General features: G+C 39.5%; 1 pseudogene; it reads right to left on the bottom strand.

Moving 5' to 3' along the window:
- Positions 1-11,653: 11,653 nt before the first annotated feature.
- The window catches only part of LOC124248207 (GTP-binding nuclear protein Ran-like), a 51,051-nt pseudogene continuing 43,187 nt past the window's right edge, over positions 11,654-19,517 (bottom strand).

The raw sequence follows: 19,517 nt of genomic DNA, 5'->3' as shown, positions 1-19,517 counted from the left end.
CTTTCTTTCAATCTTTCCTCACTAGGATAGATTTCCAGAATGAAATTGCTGGGCTAAAGGAGGTGCATATTTAAAATTTTGATAATTGTAGCCAAATTGTCCTCCAAAGGTTTAAATAATCTTTGAAAACTTTTGTTTCCCTGCTTCATTTAGTTTTTCTATTATTTTTGTGACTTCCCAGCGGTTAACACAGTGCCTTGCCCACAAGTAAGTATTTAAAAATGGCTGAATTGGATTGAATTTCCATTGTTTTCTGAATCTTCTTTTTCTCTGCTGTGTGCCCTGAGAAATCTCACCAGCCCATTCTGTTTTACATGCTGTTCTTTCGTTCGACAGTTGTTTGTGGAGTGTTCACTGGTTCGGGACATGGGAGACACCAAGATGGATTAGATGTACCTCCTTCCCTTACTTTCTCCTTACTCACTCTTGGGATTCTGCACTCAGTTGGTCGACACTTTTCTCTTACACTCTACTTATTTTAAATACTCACTCCCTTCCATTTTTGGATATTTCCTTTAGCAATTTTTTTTGGGTATATTTTGCCCAACATTCAAATGAGATTTTTCAGGCAGGGGTTAATATCTCCAGGTAGTTGATGGGTGCACTGAGGCTCAGCGAGATAAAGAACCCTTCCTAAGGTCACATACAACCACGCCTAGTCTTTGGGGCTGCTGGACAGGGTCTAAGAAATAGGAACTGAGCCTTGGTTTTAATAACTCTATTATTCTGCAAGGAGCTGCCACACTAATTCCCCAAAGGGAGAAGATCTCCACTTTGGTGTCTGAACTCTGGTGAGAGGTGAGTGGCTGGTATGGAAGACCCCTTCCTATCTTCCTCTGGGCAAGCAGTATGGGGTATGGCCTCTGTGGTCTTGGACAATGTTGTCCTGGGGCTGAGGAAGGATCCTGCAGGACCATGAGGCCTGTAGTGCCCAGTCTATATCTTACTAGAAGAAAGCCTGAATTTTGCCCTGTGGTGTCTGTGGGCTCCATGGACCGCTGAGTCCTGCATTGCCCCACTGACTGGGAGCGCCAATGGACCCAGAAATGCTGCTGTTGCTGTTTTTATCGTTGACAATCTGTCTTTGTATGTAATGTGTCTTTTTTCCCCTCCAGCTGCTTGCAAGATTCTTTTAAAAATCTTTTGTTCCCATGGGCCGGCCTGATGGCGTAGTGGTTAAGTTTGCGTGCTCCACTTTGATGGCCTTGGGGTTTGCTGGTTCGGATCTCAGGCACGGACCTACATACTGCTCATCAAGCCATGCTATGGTGGCATCCTACATACAAAATAGAGGAAGACTGGCACAGATGTTAGCTCAGTGACAATCTTCCTCAAGCAAAAAGAGGAAGATTGGCAACAGATATTCGCTCAGGGCCAATCTTCCTCACACACACACACAAAAACAATTTGAGTGTGATGCGCCCAATCATTTTCTCAGTAATTGCACTACTTGGGGCTCACCCAATAGCCTGGATGTGTGGGTTGCTGTTTTTGATCAAATTTGGCAAAAAATATTGGCCAATATGTTTTCAAATATGTTCTTCACTCCATTTCTTTTCCCCTTCTCCTTCTAGGACTACTGTTTGCATGCATTTAGTTTATATGATGCTGTCTACAGGTCATTGAGAATTTGTTCCTTTTCAAAACATTTTTTTTCTCTTTGGGCTTCATTTTGGATGATTTCTATTGAGCTATATGCAATTTCACTCATCATTTATTCTGCTGTTATTTGCTGTTATTTTCATCCAATAAATTCCAGGTATTGCATTTCCAGTCCTATAATTTCTGTTTGTTTCCTTTTTTACATTTTCCAAATGTTTCCTGAAACCCCTCAAGTCTTCATCTAATATAGCCATCTTTTTCCATAGGCTTTTAAATATATTTATCATAATTATTTTTAAGTCTTATTTGCTCATTTCAACATATAGATAACCTGTGTGTCTGTTTCTATGATATATCTAGTAATTTTTTTTCTTGACTGTGGGTTGCGTTTTCCTATTCTTTGAATATATCGTAATTTTTGATGATGTGATATACTTTGCAGATGACATGTTACAGAGCCTCTGGATTGTGTCATCTTCCTCTGAAGCATGTTGTACTTTTGTCAACAGGCAGTAAAATTATTGCTGGATTACCTCGAATTTGTGAAGACTTGGTTTCATGCTTTGTTAGGGCAGCTGTATTTCAGTAATCCCCTAGTTCTAGGATGGATGTTTAAGTCCTAAAACCTGATCTTAACTCCTAAGTCATGGTCCTTCTAGGCTTTCAACTCAAAGCTGAGGTGTTTGTCAAGTCCCTCTAACGCTTCAGGACTCAGACTTGCAACTTCTTCACTGGTGGGCAGCAGTTGAAATCTCTGCTCAGTTTTTCAGGCTTTCCAGTGTTGCTTAACTTGGATTCATGGAAGTCTTACCTGCACATAAGAGCTTGAGGAGTCAATCAAGGATTTGAGAGGAATTTATAGTATAAAGATTTTAGAGATTTCTCCTTAATGGTTCTGTCCTCTGGATCTCCCCCTCAATATATAGATGCTTTGGTAGTCCATCCTGGATACTGTCCTCTGACTGCTCAGGACACAAGACTGCGGTTTTCTGCTTGAGTTTTGTCTGCCATATGCAGGTTGGATTCGGGGGATTGTCCTCAGTGGAAAAGCCGGGTAAAATGGATCTCTCCTAGTGTGGTTCTCTTTTTTCAAGGATTAAATCTTATCCAGTTTCCACTTAACTTTAGTTACTCTACAGTGCCTTAAAACAGTTGCTTTTTACATTGTGTCAAGATATAATTGTTATCTGTGGAATAGTTAGTTCGGTCTAAGCTATTCTGCCATTATCAGAACCAGCATTCCCTGAATGGTCTCTTGAAAACATTACTCTCCTTTTTGGAACCCTCCATTCTTATCAACTACAGTCGGAATAAATTCCATCTTCTTTCCCTGGCATATGAAGACCTATATAACCTGGACCCTGCTTTACCCTCTTTACCCTCACTGTGCCCCCAGCCCTATGGGGCACATTCAATTCTTTGCACGTGTTAGGCACTATCCTGCCTCAAGGTTTGCACGTATTGTTCCCTCTGAGGGGAATCCCTGTCCCCCTTGTGCCCAATTATGCTTCAGATGTCAGCTCAACTATCAATTCCTCTGGAAAGTATTTGCTGAATCTATGGATAGATTAAATTCCCCTCCTACGCCTACTAATAACGCCCTATGCTTTCCTTATAGATCATGTATCACAGTTTTTCATTAGATACTTGAGTGGTTTTTAGAGTAACATCTGTCTCTTCTCCAGATTGTCAATTCCATGAGGACAAGATATGACCCTCTTTGCTCACTACCTTATCCCTGCCTCATATGGTATCTGGCTTATAGGAGGTGCTCAGTGAATATGTTAAATGAATGAAGAAGTAGGAGAGATTGCATCATGCATGGAAGAAAGTTCCCAGCTGAGAATCAAGGCACTAAGACATAAATGAAACTATGAGCTACTATGAGACATATGTCAAGTCATCTCACATTTCAGACCTGCAGTTCGAGGATGTATAGGTCAGAGTTGGATTAGAGGATCTTTCAGGTCACTTTCCCCTCTCAAAATCCGTGATACCCATAAAAAGATTAGTGAAATTGAGACAAAAGCACGGTGTGGGAAACAGTAATAATGTGGGACAGAATGTGGGGGACTTGGATGGAATTAAGATTTTACCCACAGACACTGCATGTCCTGGATTAAGGGCCTAGAAAAATAGAAATGGTGCTTGCGGGGCCAGCCCCGTGGCCGAGTGGTTAAGTTTGCGCACGCCGCTTTGGTGGCCCAGGGTTCGGATCCTGGGCGTGGACATGGCACCGCTCATTAGGCCATGTTGAGGCGGCATCCCACATGCCACAACTAGAAAGACCCACAACTGAAAAAATATACAGCTATGTACTGGGGGGATTTGGGGGAAAAAGCAGGAAAAAAGAAAAAAAGAAAAAAAAAGTAGATTGTCAACAGTTGTTAGCTCAGATGCCAATCTTAGGGAAAAAAAGGGAAAAAAAAAGAAATGGTGCTTGAGGACAATTATTCTGGCAACAGCAGACAGAATTAAAGAGGTTTGGAAGTGGTCAGATCAGGAATGAATCTGGTGAGGAAACCCTGGCAGGATGAGACTGGTGTTAGGGTGCTGTTAGGGTGCTGGGTATGGACATGACAAGGAGGGAGTGAGCCATCAGACCCAGTGAAGGCCGGACTTAGGAAGGATTGGAGGTTTTCTCATGTTCTGTTTCTTCTCCTGCAGGAGGTGGAAAGTGTATGCGTGTGGGGGAGTTGGATGGGGAGGAGATCAGCGTCTGTGCTGATCGTGGGATTTCTCCTTCTTTACCTCTTCTCTCAGGTCCTGCTCTGTACCCAGATGTGAGGGGAAAATGCATTGTCTCTTGAATGACAGCCAAACTTGTGCCACATTCCAAGATCTGCTCCACCAAATCCTCTTTTTGGGGGGGTGGTTCTTGGAACCAGGAACCAAATCATTCTTAAACTACTTTTAATTTCTCTGTCATATATAATGGAATTTTCCCTTTCAGTTTCTCTAGTGACCAGATATTACTCGGGGAAGAGACCAGGGTCAGAACCATAATCTTCATTCTGTCTTTGGTGTGTGCCCTAAGACTTTGTTTTATGTTTTCGTCTTTATCCCTTTTTTAATCAGTGATCATCCCCTCAAAATATCTCATTCGAATTTAACATGAAATCCACTTGGGTTTCTTGTAGATTTGTGTCCTGTGTTACTCCTTGGGCATGTATTTCTGTAGGAAGGTCTGCAAATGTCGATGGCTCTGTGCCTTTTTACTGATCTCTGTGGCAAGCGCCTAGAAGAGATCTGAAAGCCTGAGGCTAAAATGGACTTTGGGTAGTCATTGTCTCCAGCTCTTTGTCTCCAGAGAGTATTTGACTTTTAGCAATTCTTTGGAATACTAGAATATTGTTCTGAAAGAATTTTCAAGGAAATTACACTCAAGTCTTGTTTATATAATACTGTTTTCACAGCAGTCGGAGGAAAATACTCACAATCCATGAATGGGCACCAGGTAGGTATACTCATGTTATCACGCCTAGAACAAAGATTTATATGGACTCAGAATGGTCTGGGATACTAGGCTTTGACTAAATACCTAGAAACTATGTTCTTGTTTCATTTGTCCTTTTTTTTTTTTGCACAGGAGTAATACCTGGGCGAGGGGATAGGGTAACATCTCTAACCTGTGCTTTCTGCCAGTTTCCAAGGTCTGCCCAAGGCTGTGCTCATAGTCTAGAGGCAGGGTTTGCCATTGTTGGTATTGAGCTAGAATGCTCACATGTGGCTTTACCCGGGGCTACAGTTCCCCTTACCATTTGTGGCCCTTAGAATACTGGTCTAGGCTGCTCGTATCACTGGACTCATTTGTGAGGCTGGGTCCTTGGTGAGAATATGAATAGGGCACTCAAGGCAAAGGGGACTGACCCTCCATACACTGTAGAAGTTCAGCTTGCTTCAAGACTCGTAGCTTCCAGCTGTAAAGTCACAATTTCCATATTGCTGGCACCTGGTGCACCAGAGCCATTTCCCTAGAATCTGAGTATTGTTGGGGGTTGAATACTCATTGATTTGGGACAGATGAAATAATTTAATGATGATTATTTTAGTTCCATTTACACGGAAATCCACTGGGGTCAGTAACAAAATACAGACACAAACTCAGTTTTGGCAGGTCATGCCGAGGAGGTGTCAACCATGATTGCCCTTGTACAGACTGAATCTGTATAGGTTGATACATAGATAGGTCGATGCCTTCAGAGAGGTCATTTGTAGTTTACAGTGGAAGAGTCTAGGATGGGAGAGATGAATGAATTTAGACCAGGGCTTACATAGCAGGAATTTTTCAGTTAAAATTTTATATATCTAATTAGCATGAAAACAAATATAAGCAAGGAAATTAGCAAAAATTCTGAATTCAAAGAGCTCCCAGAGATAGTCCAACTTTTTACTCAGAATAATTTTGGCATGATTTTTCGTGAAGAATATTCGTTTTTCTTTGTTTTTCCTTCTGTCGCATTAAGCTTCAGGTTTTGCCTCACCTCTGTCCCTGTTAATAAATAAATAAATAAATTTAGTGATTGTTATGCTCCTCGGTAGAATTAATGGATCCGTTACATCTCAGCAGAACTTCATAGCTGTTTTTAATACTAATATCCCTCCTGATCCATGCATCTATCCATAAAATATTAGTGAGCAAATATAGTGCTGGACTCTGAGGATATACAAATCAATAAAGTGATGATTCTGCTCTTGAGTGCAAGGCTATTGTTTAGCCATTCACTATAGAAACTGAACCATGATACTTGTCTTCCCCCACTCTCCCGACACTCTCACAGCTTCTCTTTTACCTGTGCAACAATGAGGTGATAAACAGGATCTCAAAGACCTGAGGCCATCATGGTAGTAGCAAGATGCTGGGTGGAGAGCTAGGGGTCTGGATCCATGTCCTTCTTTTGAGTGAGCTTGGCAAGTCATTAGCCTCTCTGGGCTTCAATTTTCACAATTTCAAGAGTTTTGTTGAATTAAATGGCCTGAGCCATTGAAATTTGTGCCTATAACTGACTGTCCCCAACCTAGGTATGATTTCTTGTTTCCTTGCTGAGGTTCCTGTGGCATCTTATTAGCTTTTTCCTGAAAAACCATGGTTCCTAGTATTTGGTGTCGTTAGAGGTGGGGTGAGGAGCTGAGAGACTTACTTTTCAGAAACACAGAAGTTTTCACAGATATATTTATGTTTAAAGTTGTTTCTGTTGCCTCCACAGCCAGAGAAGGTGAAGGGTTCACACACAAATGTGAGGGTGTTGTAGTAGAACCTGGTCAAAGTTAACTTACAGATCCCGTACTTCGGAGGATAGTTGCAGATATCTGTGCATGAGAATCCTCGAGTCAGGTTTTCTTTTCCATTGGTAAGTTGGTGTTCTTTTCCTCATGGACTCAGAGTACTAATGCTCCTCAACTCGTGTAAATCAACCTGATACTTTATCACTGAGAGAGTTCCTCAAGCATAAATTTTACTGTATATGTGATATAGGGCAATGATTCCAGACTATAGCCTGTGTCAGCGACACAGATAAACAGTTGGAGAAGGACAATAAGGTGGCTCTACTACCTTAGACCTGAGGCTTCCTCCATTCATCACAGTATTCCTTCCTCATATTAAATATATCTCATTTCCTCACTCTCCCCATGCTTTCCTGTCACTGGAAGTGAATATCTCATCTGCTTCCCCAAGGACAGCCCTTACTTTCACCTCCACAGAGTCTCTGCAAACACACAAGCTAAAATGGTCTTTGACCATCTACACCTACTCCTGAAGGATAGGCTTAAAATGCCTAGTCTGGCCAAAGGCCTTCCGTTTCTCCACCGGAGTCTGTGTCTTTTCCCATTCAGCCCTCCTAATTTCCTACACATTCAGACTCACCTGATCTTACTGGGACCGTGGAGATAGGGGGTTAGAGCAGGAGCAGTGATGACCATATTCGAGACAAAGAAAGAGTTAATGTTAGTTTTCTTGAAGTCCAACTATAGTTCCTATCCACAATTGGGAATTTGCCCCATTTACCCTGAGTATTTCATACATGTCCATTATAATTTGAATTGAGCAAATTAATTTAAATCAGTAGAATGTGAGTGCTCTAAGCATGTTAACGATGGCCTCTGCTTCTCTGTATCTGGAGTGTAACACAGTGTTCTTTTACATATATGTTAAATAGAATTGAAGCTCATTTAATACACACACACTCATGAAGACACACACACACACACACATCCATTCCAATAAAGGAATTTCCTAGACACTCCTGGTGTCAATCCAATTTTCATAACCCCCATTCCTCTGACACTGAAATGCAGTCTACCTTCTGTTTTCCTCCTTCTCCAGTCCATAGATGGAACTCAGTATAACTCCCAGAATCAGAGGCTCTAGACCCATAGCGTGCGATAAAAGGAGAACTTGATTTCTGCTTATTGGCAGCAACATCACCCAAGCTGCCTAGACCTCCTTCTCCTTCTTAGTGTCCCCCTAGATTGCCCTTCTTATTTTGCCTTACCTCCAAGATGTCCGCTGTCACACAATTCGTCTCTGACTTTTGTAGGAAATAGGAAACCTGCAAGTGTATCGAGAGGCATAGAAAAGAGGAGGAGACACAGAGAAAAGTAGATCCATTCAGGCTTCATGGTGTTGCAGATAGCAGATAGAAGAGTCCCAGACTGGGGTCAAATTATATATTAAGGGTGGAGTTGAACCCATTTCCCTAATTTCATCTCCCCAGCGCCCAAGCCTGGGCAGGGTTCTGGTGCATCCAGAATCAGCCTAGTGAGCAGGACAGAAAGTGCTTGGGTACCCAGCCATGTAGCTTGCGAGGTCATGGTTTGTCAGAGCTCTACTGGTGAACCTCAGCTTCCTCAACTCCTCCACATCTAGCAATCATGACTACTCATGGCTCAGGACATCAGCAGCTCTACAATGAACAGTTGTAAATAAATTATTATCATTGCTTTAATATATAAATGTAAAAATTTAAAAGTAAGCTACCATAGCCTTGAACCTAAGAAACTAGGACAAAAACAGCAAAATAAATATAAAGAAAGTAGACAGAAGATATTGATGAAGATAGTAGTTGAAATTAATGAATTAGAAAAAATAAACACTAAAATTGCCAAATAAAATTAAAAGTTTGTATTTTAAAAGTACTATTAAAATAGACAAAACTTTGGCAAGAATAACCAAGAAAAACAGAGAAGAAATAAACATCTTCAACAACAGGAATGTGAAAAGAATAGAACTCAAACATGGAGGAGGTGAAAAATTTACTAGGAAGTTGTGCATTTTTATGGTTAAAGGTATAAAAATCTCCATAAAATGAAATTACTCAAGCTGACTCAACATACAGCAGAATGCCTGAATTCATTAATATACATGCATGAAATTTAAATAAATGCTGATTTTACTTGTGAGACGGGTTATACTGGTAAATTCTATTAAACATTTGGTGACAATTTTGTGTGTCTTTTAAACTGTTCTAGTAAAAATATTCAAAAATTACAGAAAAATAAAAGGTATCTCTCCCCAGTACTTTCTTTACTGAATTAGAGAAAGTAAAGAAAGTTGCTTCTCTCGGTCCTTCCATCTAATCTCCAAAGTTTTTCCCTGTGCTTAGAGACCCATCTGTAGGTATCAGTAGTCTTTTTCTCCTCTAAGTGCTAGAATTGCCCTTTTGATGATAAATTATGTTTTAACCAACTACCACCCATGTCTCCCAAGGTGGGAACAAATAAGTCAGCATGTTTTATATAGGAAATGGAGTGCCAATTTATTCATTAAGTAGGTTTCATTAAGAGAGCTTCCATGTTAGTTTAAAAAACCAAAGACTTAATTTAAATCATGCTTTGCAGATGGAACTGGCACTTGTTTTTATCCCTTAACATTATATTGCTGAGCTTTGAAAATAGCTATATGGATTATATCAATATATCACAATTTACTTAACTTTTTTTATATTAATGGCCAATTAGGTTGTTTTTGATAGATAATTACAAATAATACTGTAGCAAATATTCTTTTTTTTTTTTTCAAGATTTTATTTTTTTCCTTTTTCTGCTCAAAGCCCCCCGGTACATAGTTGTATATTTCTAGTTGTGGGTCCTTGTGGTTATGGCATGTGGGATGCTGCCTCAGCATGGCTTGATGAGTGGTACCATGTCTGCCCCCAGGATTCGAACTGGCAAAACCCAGGCTGCTGAAGTGGAGTGCGCGAACTTAACCACTCAGCCACAGGGCCAGCCCGCGAGAATTCACGTAAGTGGATCTTTACATACAATTATTTTTATGGCATAAACTTTTAGGGGTGGGTCAAAAGCATACATAGGGCCATCCCCCATGGCCTAGCGGCTCAGTTGGGCGTGCTCTGCCTCAGTGGCCTGGGTTCAGTTCCCAGGCGTGGACCTGCATCACGTGTCTATCAGTGGCCATGTTGTGGCAGCAGCTCATATACAAAATAGAGGAAGATTGGTAACAGATGTTAGCTCAGGATGAATCTTCCTCAGAAAGAAAAAGTTTTTAAAAAAGCACATATATTACAGAATTTAGCAAGTTACTATTCACCACAGCCTTGCCAATACTTTCTTTTTTTGTAAATGTAATTAGTGAAAACTGGCAGGCCAACGTTGTTGTAATTTACATTTTCCTGACCACTAGTGGGGATAAGAATATTTTAGCATGGTTATTGACATTTCAAATTTGTGAATTGTTTCTTCTTATACTTTGGTTGTTTTTATCTTGAGATATCATTTTTCTTACTGATTTGCAAGATACTTTATAAATTGTCTTTTTTTTAAAAAAGATTTTATTTTTCCTTTTTCTCCTCAAATCCCCCCAGTACATAGTTGTATATTTTTTTAAGTTGTGGGTCCTTCTGGTTGTGGCATGTGGGATGCTGCCTCAGTGTGGCCCAATGAGCAGTGCCATGTCCGCGCCCAGGATCTGAACTGGCGAAACCCTGGGCTGCCGAAGCAGAGCACGTGAACTTAACCACTCGGCCATGGGGAGTCTTAATAATTACATTTACTGCAAATGTTTTCTCCCAGGGTATTATTTGCTCTCTCAGACTGTTGTGGTTTCTTCAATTGAGTACTTTTAATATTTATAATTATATACATATATTTATATAATTAAATCTGTCATTCATAAACACACAAGCAAACAAATTTAGGGGCTTCTGAGTTTTTTGTCTTTCTTGGAAAGTCCTCCATCACCCTAAATTTAGAAAAATGTTTTCTCATATTTTTTCTATTAGTTTATCTTTTTTTTTTACATTTACAACTTTAATATATTTGAAATTTATTTTTGTATATGATGTGGGGTAGGGATTTAACCTGACTATCATATCAAATGAATAGCAAATTGTCCTATTATTTATTGAGGAATGTATCAAATTTCCCTTAATTTGAAATGCTAACTTTATTATATTCTCAATTATACTTGGATGTATTTCTGGATTTTCTATTTGATTTATCTATGAATGTTTCTATTCCTGTCCAAGTACCACACTGGTTTTTAAAAAATTTTTTTTTAAAGATTTTATTTTTTCCTTTTTCTCCCCAAAGCTCCCCGGGTACATAGTTGTATATTCTTCGTTGTGGGTCCTTCTAGTTGTGGCATGTGGGACGCCGCCTCAGCATGGTTTGACGAGCAGTGCCATGTTCGCACCCAGGATTCGAACCAATGAAACACTGGGCCACCTGCAGTGGAGTGCGCGAACTTAACCACTCAGCCCCGGGGCTGGCCCCACACACTGTTTTTTGTTTTTTTTTTTCATTTGAGATATAATTTATATACTCTAAAATTCATAAATTTAAAATGGTTTTTATTATATTCACAAAATTGTGCAACCATCATCACTATCTAATTCCAGAACATTTGCATCACTCCAAAAAGAAACCTCATACCCTATTCTTCCATTGCCCGAGCCCCTGGAAACTCTAATCTGCTTTTTGTCTCTGTAAATTTGCCTTCTCTGTACATTCATATAAATGGAATCATACAATCTGGGGCCTTTTGTGTCTGGATCCTTTCACTTAACATGATATTTTCTTTTTTTAGATATTTGAAATGCAACTTTATTTTGATTCTAAATGAAAAGGAATGGGAATGACGGTAACAAACAAGATTCCACCACTGAGTGTTGTGATATGACTGTAGCAGTCTTGTATTTGAAACTTGAGAAGGAAACAGCTGCATTCCAGCACAGCTAAATATGCAGGTCCAAAAAATGAAGGCATTTTTTTAAAATGCCACATTCACTTCGAAGCCCATTCGTCTCCTTCAGCATCTCAAAGATTAAGCGCATGTTCTGCTCAGCTATATGATAAAGTGGCAAACATCCTGCGCCACTGACATCACAAGACAGTTGCCTATAAAACTAGACTTCTGATGTCGGGCTCCAGTTTCATTTTCTCACAGGTCATCCTCCTCATTTGGGAGAGCAGTTGTCTGAGCAACCTCTAAATCATGCTCATATTGCACTGCCAAAGCTGGGTCCATGACAACTTCTTCGGGGGAGGTAAGACCAGGCATGCAACAAACTACAAGTTAGGGTGTCTAGTTAGTTTTCTGGCAAGCCAGAGGGAGGACTTTTTAAAGTTGTAGTTACTTTTGACAGAAATATCATAGTACTGAAGATTCTTTTTTCAGAGAAAAACGATGGATTTTGCCTTAGCTTTCCTGTCCTTAATATCCACTTTGTTGCCACACTGCACAACGGGGATGTTTTCACGTACTTGTACCAGATCTCTGGGCCAGTTAGGCACATTCTTGTAAGTAACTCTTAATGTTACATCAAACATTATAATGCACACTGGGCTTGGATATAATAGCTATCTCTCAGCCCACCAAATTTCTTCTGACCTGCAGAATTCCATGCATTGAACTTAATAGGTCCTCTGTTGGTATGGAACACAAGGCATTGACCTCAACACTCAAGGCGCACTTCTCAAATTCACCAGTCAAATGACATTTCATGAATACACATTTTCTAGTTCCACCATTACCAACCAATACAAGTTTGAACTGAAGTTGGGGTTCTCCTTGGTGATGTTTCTTCCAGAAGCATCTCCGTGCCCCATCTTAATATTTCAAGGTTCATCCATGTTGTAACATGTATCAGTACTTCATTCCTTTTTATTGCTGAGTAATATTCCATTATATGAATACACCACATTTTGTTTATCCGTTCATCAATTGATGAACATTTGGGTTATTTCCATTTTCTGCTATTATGAATAATACTTATATGTACATTCATGTACAAGTTTTTATATACACGTATGTTTTCATTTCTCTTGAGAATATACCCGGGAGTGGAATTGCTGGATCATATAGTAACTATTTGTTTAACTTTTTGTTTTTTTGCTTGAAGATGGTCAGCCCTGAGCTAACATCTGTGCCAGTCTTCTGCTATTTTGTATGTGGGATGCCTCCACAGCATGGCTGATGAGTGGAGCATGTCTGCACTTGGGATCTGAACCTGTGAACCAGGGCCGTGGAGTGGAGTGTGCTGAACTTCAACCACTAGGCCATGGGGCTGGCCCATGTTTAACTTTTTAAGGAAGTGCCAAACTGCTTTCCAAAACAGTTCTCCATTTCAGAATCTCCCCAACAATGAAGGCTCCAATTTCTCCATATTCTTGTCAATGCGTTATTTATTTTTTTACTGAAGTAACATTGGTTTATAACATTATATAAATTTCAAGTGTACATCATTGTATTTTGACTTCTGTATAGAGTACATCATGTTCACCAACAAAAGTCTAGTTGCCATCCATCACCATACAAATGTGCCCCTTTACCTCTTTCACCCTCCCCTCACGCCTTTTGCCCTTCCTCTCTGGTAACCAGCAATCTAATCTCTGTATCTGTGCATTTATTTATTGTTGTTGTTTTTTTATCTTCCACATATGAGTGAAATCATATGGTATTTGACTTTCTCTGTATGACTTATTTCACTTAGCGTAATACCCTCAAGGTCCATCCATGTTGTCACAAATGGCAAGATTTCATCTTTTTTTGTGACTGAGTAGTCGTCTATTGTATATACATATATATTTATACCACATCTTCTTTATCCATTCATCCATTGATGGGCACTTAGGTTGTTTCCAAGTGTTGGATGTTGTGAATAATGCTGCAATGAACATAGGGGTGCATATATCTTATTGAATTAGTGTTTTTCTGTTATTTGGATAAATACCTGGAGGTGGAATAGCTGCATCATATGGTAGTTCTATTATAAATTTTTTGAGGAATCTCCATACCGTTTTCCGTAGTGGCTGCACCAGTTTACATTCCCACCAGCAGTGTATGAGTGTTTCCTTTTCTCCACATCCTCTGTAACACTTGTTATTTCTTGTCTTTTTAATAACAGCCATTCTGATGGGAGTGAGGTGATATCTCATTCAACACTTGTTCTTGTCTAACTTTATTATTATAGCCATCCTAGTGGATGTTAAGTGGTATCTCATTGTGATTTTGATTTTCATTTCTGTAATGGCTAATGGTGTTGGGCGTCTTTTCATGTGTTTACTGTCTATTTGTACATCTTTGGAGACATGTTTATTCAAACTTTTTACCAATTTTAAAATTAGATTGTTTTAGTTAATTTATTGTCTTCTTATTTTTGTGTTGCAAGAATTCTCTATATATTCTGGATTCTAGCCCCTTATAAAATATATGATTTGCAAATATTTTCTCCTATTCCGTGGGTTGTCTTTTCACTTCCTTGATAGTGCTCTTTGAAGCACAAAAGTTTTTTTGTTTTTTAAAGATTGGCACCTGGGCTAACAACTGTTGCCAATCTTTTTTTCTTTTCCTGCTTTATCTCCCCAACCCTCCCCTGTACACAGTTGCATATCCTAGTTGCACGTCCTTCTAGTTGTAGGATGTGGGACGCTGCCTCAACGTGGCCTGACGAGCTGTGCCATGTCTGCGCCCAGGACCCGAACCCTGGGCCGCCGCAGCGGAGCGCGCAAACTTAACCACTCGGCCACGGAGCCGGCTCCCTAGGCACAAAAGTTTTTAATTTTGATGAAGTCTAATGTATCTGTTTTTTCATTTGTCACTTGTACTTTTGGTATCATTCTAAGAAAAAATTGCCTAACCCAAGGACACAAAGGTTTGCGCCTGTGTTTTCTTCTAAGAGTTTTATAGCTTTAGCTCTTACATTTAGGTCTTTGATCCATTTTGAGTTAGTTTTCATATATGATATGACATAGAGGTCCAACTTCACTCTTGCGTGTATGTATCCAATTGTCCCAGGGCCATTTGTTGAAAAGATTATTGAATTCCCCATTGAATGATCTTGGCCCCCTTGTTGAAAATCAGTTGATCAAAAAGGTAAGGATTTATTTCTGAACTTTCAATTTTATTCAGTTGACCCTGACTATCGGGAACATAGGGTTAATGTGTCACAATAGGGCAAGTGAAGGATACGAATGGGGTTCCTGCAGCACCTAATTGTTCCACTGTAGGAAGTAGTAGAGTTTAATAGCAGATGGAAAACTTGAAATATAGAAACGTGAAGTGACTAGTCAGGTCTGCCTCTGTCTCCCCCAGCTTTATTGAGATGTAATTGATAAGTAAAAATTGTGTATACTTAAAGTATACAATGTCATGTTTCGATATACCTATACATTGTGAAATGATTACTACAATCAAGTTAATTAACACACATATCCATCACCTCACAGAATTACCTTTTGATTTGTGGTACAAATACTACAGATCCACTCTCTTAGCAAATTTCAAGTATTTCAGTACAGTATTATTAACTAGAATCACCACGTTGTACATTAAATCCCCAGACCTTATTTATCTGTTCGCTAAAAGTTTATGCCTTTTGACTGACATCTCCCCATTTCCCCCACCTCTCAGCCCCAGGCAACAACTCTTCTACTCTCTGTGTCTATGAATTTGACTTTTTTAGATTTCACACATAAATGAGATCATATAGTATTTTTCTTTCTGTGTCTGGCTTATTTCACTTAGCATAATGTCTTCCAGGTTCATCCATGTTGTCACAGATGGCAGGATTTCCTCTTTTTTATGACTGAAAATTTTCCATTGTGTCTGTCTACCTACCTATCTATCTATCTATCTGTCTATCTATCTATCTATCAATCAATCAATCTATATCATGTTTCTTTATCCATTCATCCATTGATGGACGCTTAGGTTGTTTCCATTAGGGCTACCTCTTATTGTTCAGGAATGAAGGTTTGGTTTATGATGGGTAAAAAAACAAGATTAACTGAGGTGCTGGTTGAAGGCAGAGAAATATGGTAAAGAATGGAGGAGGGATGGCATAAAGACCAGCTATAGCCTTATATTGAATAGCATGAATAAAGTTACATACGTTTCCTTGTTTGCTGTATTATAAAATTGAAAGAAAAAAATTTCCTGTTTAATTTAGAGTGTGAATGTTTATTTATTTATTTAGGCTCTTTGAATGGCAAAATTTACCATTTAGTCCAGATGTTGCAGAGTTTTTGTCAACATTCACGTAGTCCTATGAGACCTCGGATCTGGGACCTGGATACCTTAGATATGGAAATGGTTGAAAAAGCAGATGGAGATTTGTTTGTTTACCTTTGGGGTGTGGGGAGGGGATTTTGGTTGTTTTAGAAAGAGGCAATAGCAAGATGTGTGGTCATCAGCACTGGTTGCGTTAGCAACTCCAAATGACCACTTGGAATAAACTGTAGCTCATTATATACCAGTGTAGAGGGCCTAATGAGTGCCTGTGCAGGGGGCCAGACTATGCTGGAGAGAAGGCAGCAAGCGAAGGGCTCAATGCACAAAGACTAAGGTGAGGCCAGTCATGACCAGACACCTTTTTTTTTTTGAGGAAGATTAGCCCTGAGCCAACATCTGCTGCCAATCCTCCTCTTTTTGCTGAGGAAGACTGGCCCTGAGCTAACATCCGTGCCCATCTTCCTTTACTTTATATGTGGAACGCCTACCACAGCATGGCGTGCCAAGCGGTGCCATGTCTGCACCCGGGATCTGAACTGGCAAACCCGGGGCCACAGAAGTGGAACGTGTGAACTTAAGCACTGCACCACTGGGCTGGCCCCCAGACACCTCTTTTTTTGATATAGGATAATACATAAGCTCTCAGATGGCATGAACCACACTTAGAGGAGAAATGGAGAGGGAACAATGAGAAAGGAAGGGAAACAAACTGAAGGCCTAAGTATCTAAAAGTGAATCAAGTCTAGGAAGACGGAGAGTTTGAAAGCAAATTGTAGTTCAGTTACAGGAAATAGTTACATTTTAGCATATCTGAGTTCTAGTATCTTAGGTCTGATATGGTTCCACTTTATTAATACAGTCAATACACAATTACCAAATTATACCTCCATGCCATATTTTATGCTGGGTTCTAGGTATTGGGAACTAAATAAGATCTGTACGGTTCCTATTTTCAAGTCTTTCATGGTGAATTTACATAAACGTGTTTAAACTTGATCCAACAAGTAAAAGGTAAGGCTAAATTCTTTTTTCTTTCCCTCACTGTTCCAAGATATTTTAGCTCCTAGAAACCTTTAGTTTTTGTTTATTTATTTTTTTAGGTTTCACTGATTTTTTTCAACTTCATTGAGGTATAATTGACAATAGAAATTGTATATACTTAAAGTGTACAACTTGATGTTTTATTATATGTATAAATTGTGAAACGATCACCACAATCAAGTGAATTAACATATCCATCACCTCATATAGTTACCATTATTTTTTTGTATGTGGTGAGAACACTTAAGATCTACCTGGTAGAAACTAAATTCTTGATTTTTGTTCCTCATTGTTGGGCCAGGTGGGAAGAGTCTGGAGGTGCCTTGCTCCGTGGTTCTAAGAGTCAACATTTTTGTCTAACCTGCTTCCTAGCCCAGCTCCCATTAAGAAGAAGGCTGGGTAATAGCAGAACTGAATGGGAGAAGGCCTAGGGTATAATGACTTGAATAAATGTCTCCCAGGATGCTGGATATCTTATTGTTTTACGTAAAGTGTCTCTCTATTGTCATGTGTAAATATGGCAGTGAATGTGCTGCACTGCATGTCTCTGGGGGCAGAAAGCAAGATGTTCTATTTCAGTGGAAGGCATAGAGTGTGAAACTTGAGTTGAAAGATGTGAGGCAGAAAACAATGAGGGTCATTAACTTTCTTTTATTTATCTTTTTGCTATTGCATTTTCCACTCTGTGTGGTAGAAAACTAACAATTTGAAGGTTCTTGAGAAATCTCTGAGGCACCCATGTAGCCATTGCCTTCCATTAGAGAGAAAAAGGAGTCTGTATTGGATCAGGCAATTTCACTGTAGGTGTATTTCACTCCCAGTTATGCCTCTTTTTGCTGTGTTGTCACAGCTTCCTTAACCTACACTTATGACCTCAGTGGGAATTCTCATGCACCTGGTGAAGCATGAAAAGAAGGGTTTTTGTCTAAAGCGAATGAGCCTGACCATAAAGGGGGATATGGTTAATGCTCCACTGAAGGGACGCTGAAGCCCGAGAGCATGTGTTGTACGTTACCCTAAGTGGTCAAGTTTCATGAAAGTGAGAAAGCATGAAAGCCTTAGAGATGGAAAGACTAAAAACTACCCAGGAAGTCCCAGCATGAGCTCATATTTCTTCTGTCTAGAATGTTAATTTGACTTACCCGGTATGTAAAGAGCCCAGTTAAACAGAGGTTCTGGCCAAAGGTGGGGGAATATGGAATGTATTTGCAGGAAGGATGTTATTAAAACTAGCTACAGCCGTGTAAGGTATAGCACAAACGTGCTACCTATTTTTCCATGCTTATGTTATAGAATTAACTGAAATTCCCTCTTTTTCATTTTACCTACTATTTTATTTAAGATATGTTGGTTAATGGATAAACTTGCCATTTGATACACTGGTTGCAGAATTTCCTGGCAGGATTCAGATAGCGCTAAAAGAGATAGGACTTGACCTGTGAGACCCTAGCCCTGAAGTCAATCAAGGTAGTGAATGGGACTTTTTTAAAGATTTTATTTTTTCCTTTTTCTCCCCAAAGCCCCCCAGTACATAGTTGTATATTCTTCGTTGTGGGTCCTTCTAGTTGTGGCATGTGGGACGCCGCCTCAGCGTGGTTTGATGAGCAGTGCCATGTCCGTGCCCAGGATTCGAACCAACGAAACACTGGGCCGCCTGTAGTGGAGTGCGCAAACTTAACCACTCGGCCATGGGGCCAGCCCCATGAATGGGACTTTTTGATAGTCTCTTTTTGAGTTCTGGCCAAGTGCTTTGGCTATGTTAGTCAGAAGCCTTAAAAAAGTTTACAAATGGAAAGCAATGCATGTGAGTTGAAGAGTCAAGGGATGGAATGTAGTGAATATTTTTGGTTTTCTCTGTTTGGCATTATATCTCCCATCTGGTAATAGCATCCCAATTTTTCTTTACAGAACCGTCTGTCCATGTAGGAGTCTCTCAGTCATAGTGTACTTTCTTTCCTATAAGTGTGGGCAGGAACAACTCACAAATGGGAGAATTTGGGTAAGAGTCAGGAACTTTAGCCTTTTAATGTTCAGAGACTTTGGCTCATATTGGGCAAATCTTAATTCTTTTCCCTTATTTTCTTTTTGCTAAGGAAATAAATTATTATTTTGTATTTGGACATTGTAAATGAGAAAAGGATTTAAAATGTCCAACTTATATATATAGACTGTATCAATTCTGTTACATATTATGACTCCACATCTCCATATGATTGATAATATAAATTCCATGTGGCAAGAAATCTAAGTAACCTCATTATGGGTATAGGTGGGACATTATTTTTGAAAAATGTTAAACATATTTTAAAATTTCTGATAATCTACATGTTTTTGTGTATTTGAGTTCTATTGTGTTAATTATGATCCTGCCCAGCATTGAAAATGTAATGACTGTAACAGTTAC

The sequence above is a fragment of the Equus quagga genome, chromosome 12 (assembly GCF_021613505.1).
Source record: "Equus quagga isolate Etosha38 chromosome 12, UCLA_HA_Equagga_1.0, whole genome shotgun sequence".
NCBI lineage: Eukaryota > Metazoa > Chordata > Mammalia > Perissodactyla > Equidae > Equus > Equus quagga.
The sequence above is the reverse complement of the archived record's forward strand: the minus strand, read 5'-3'. Positions and strand labels throughout refer to the sequence as shown.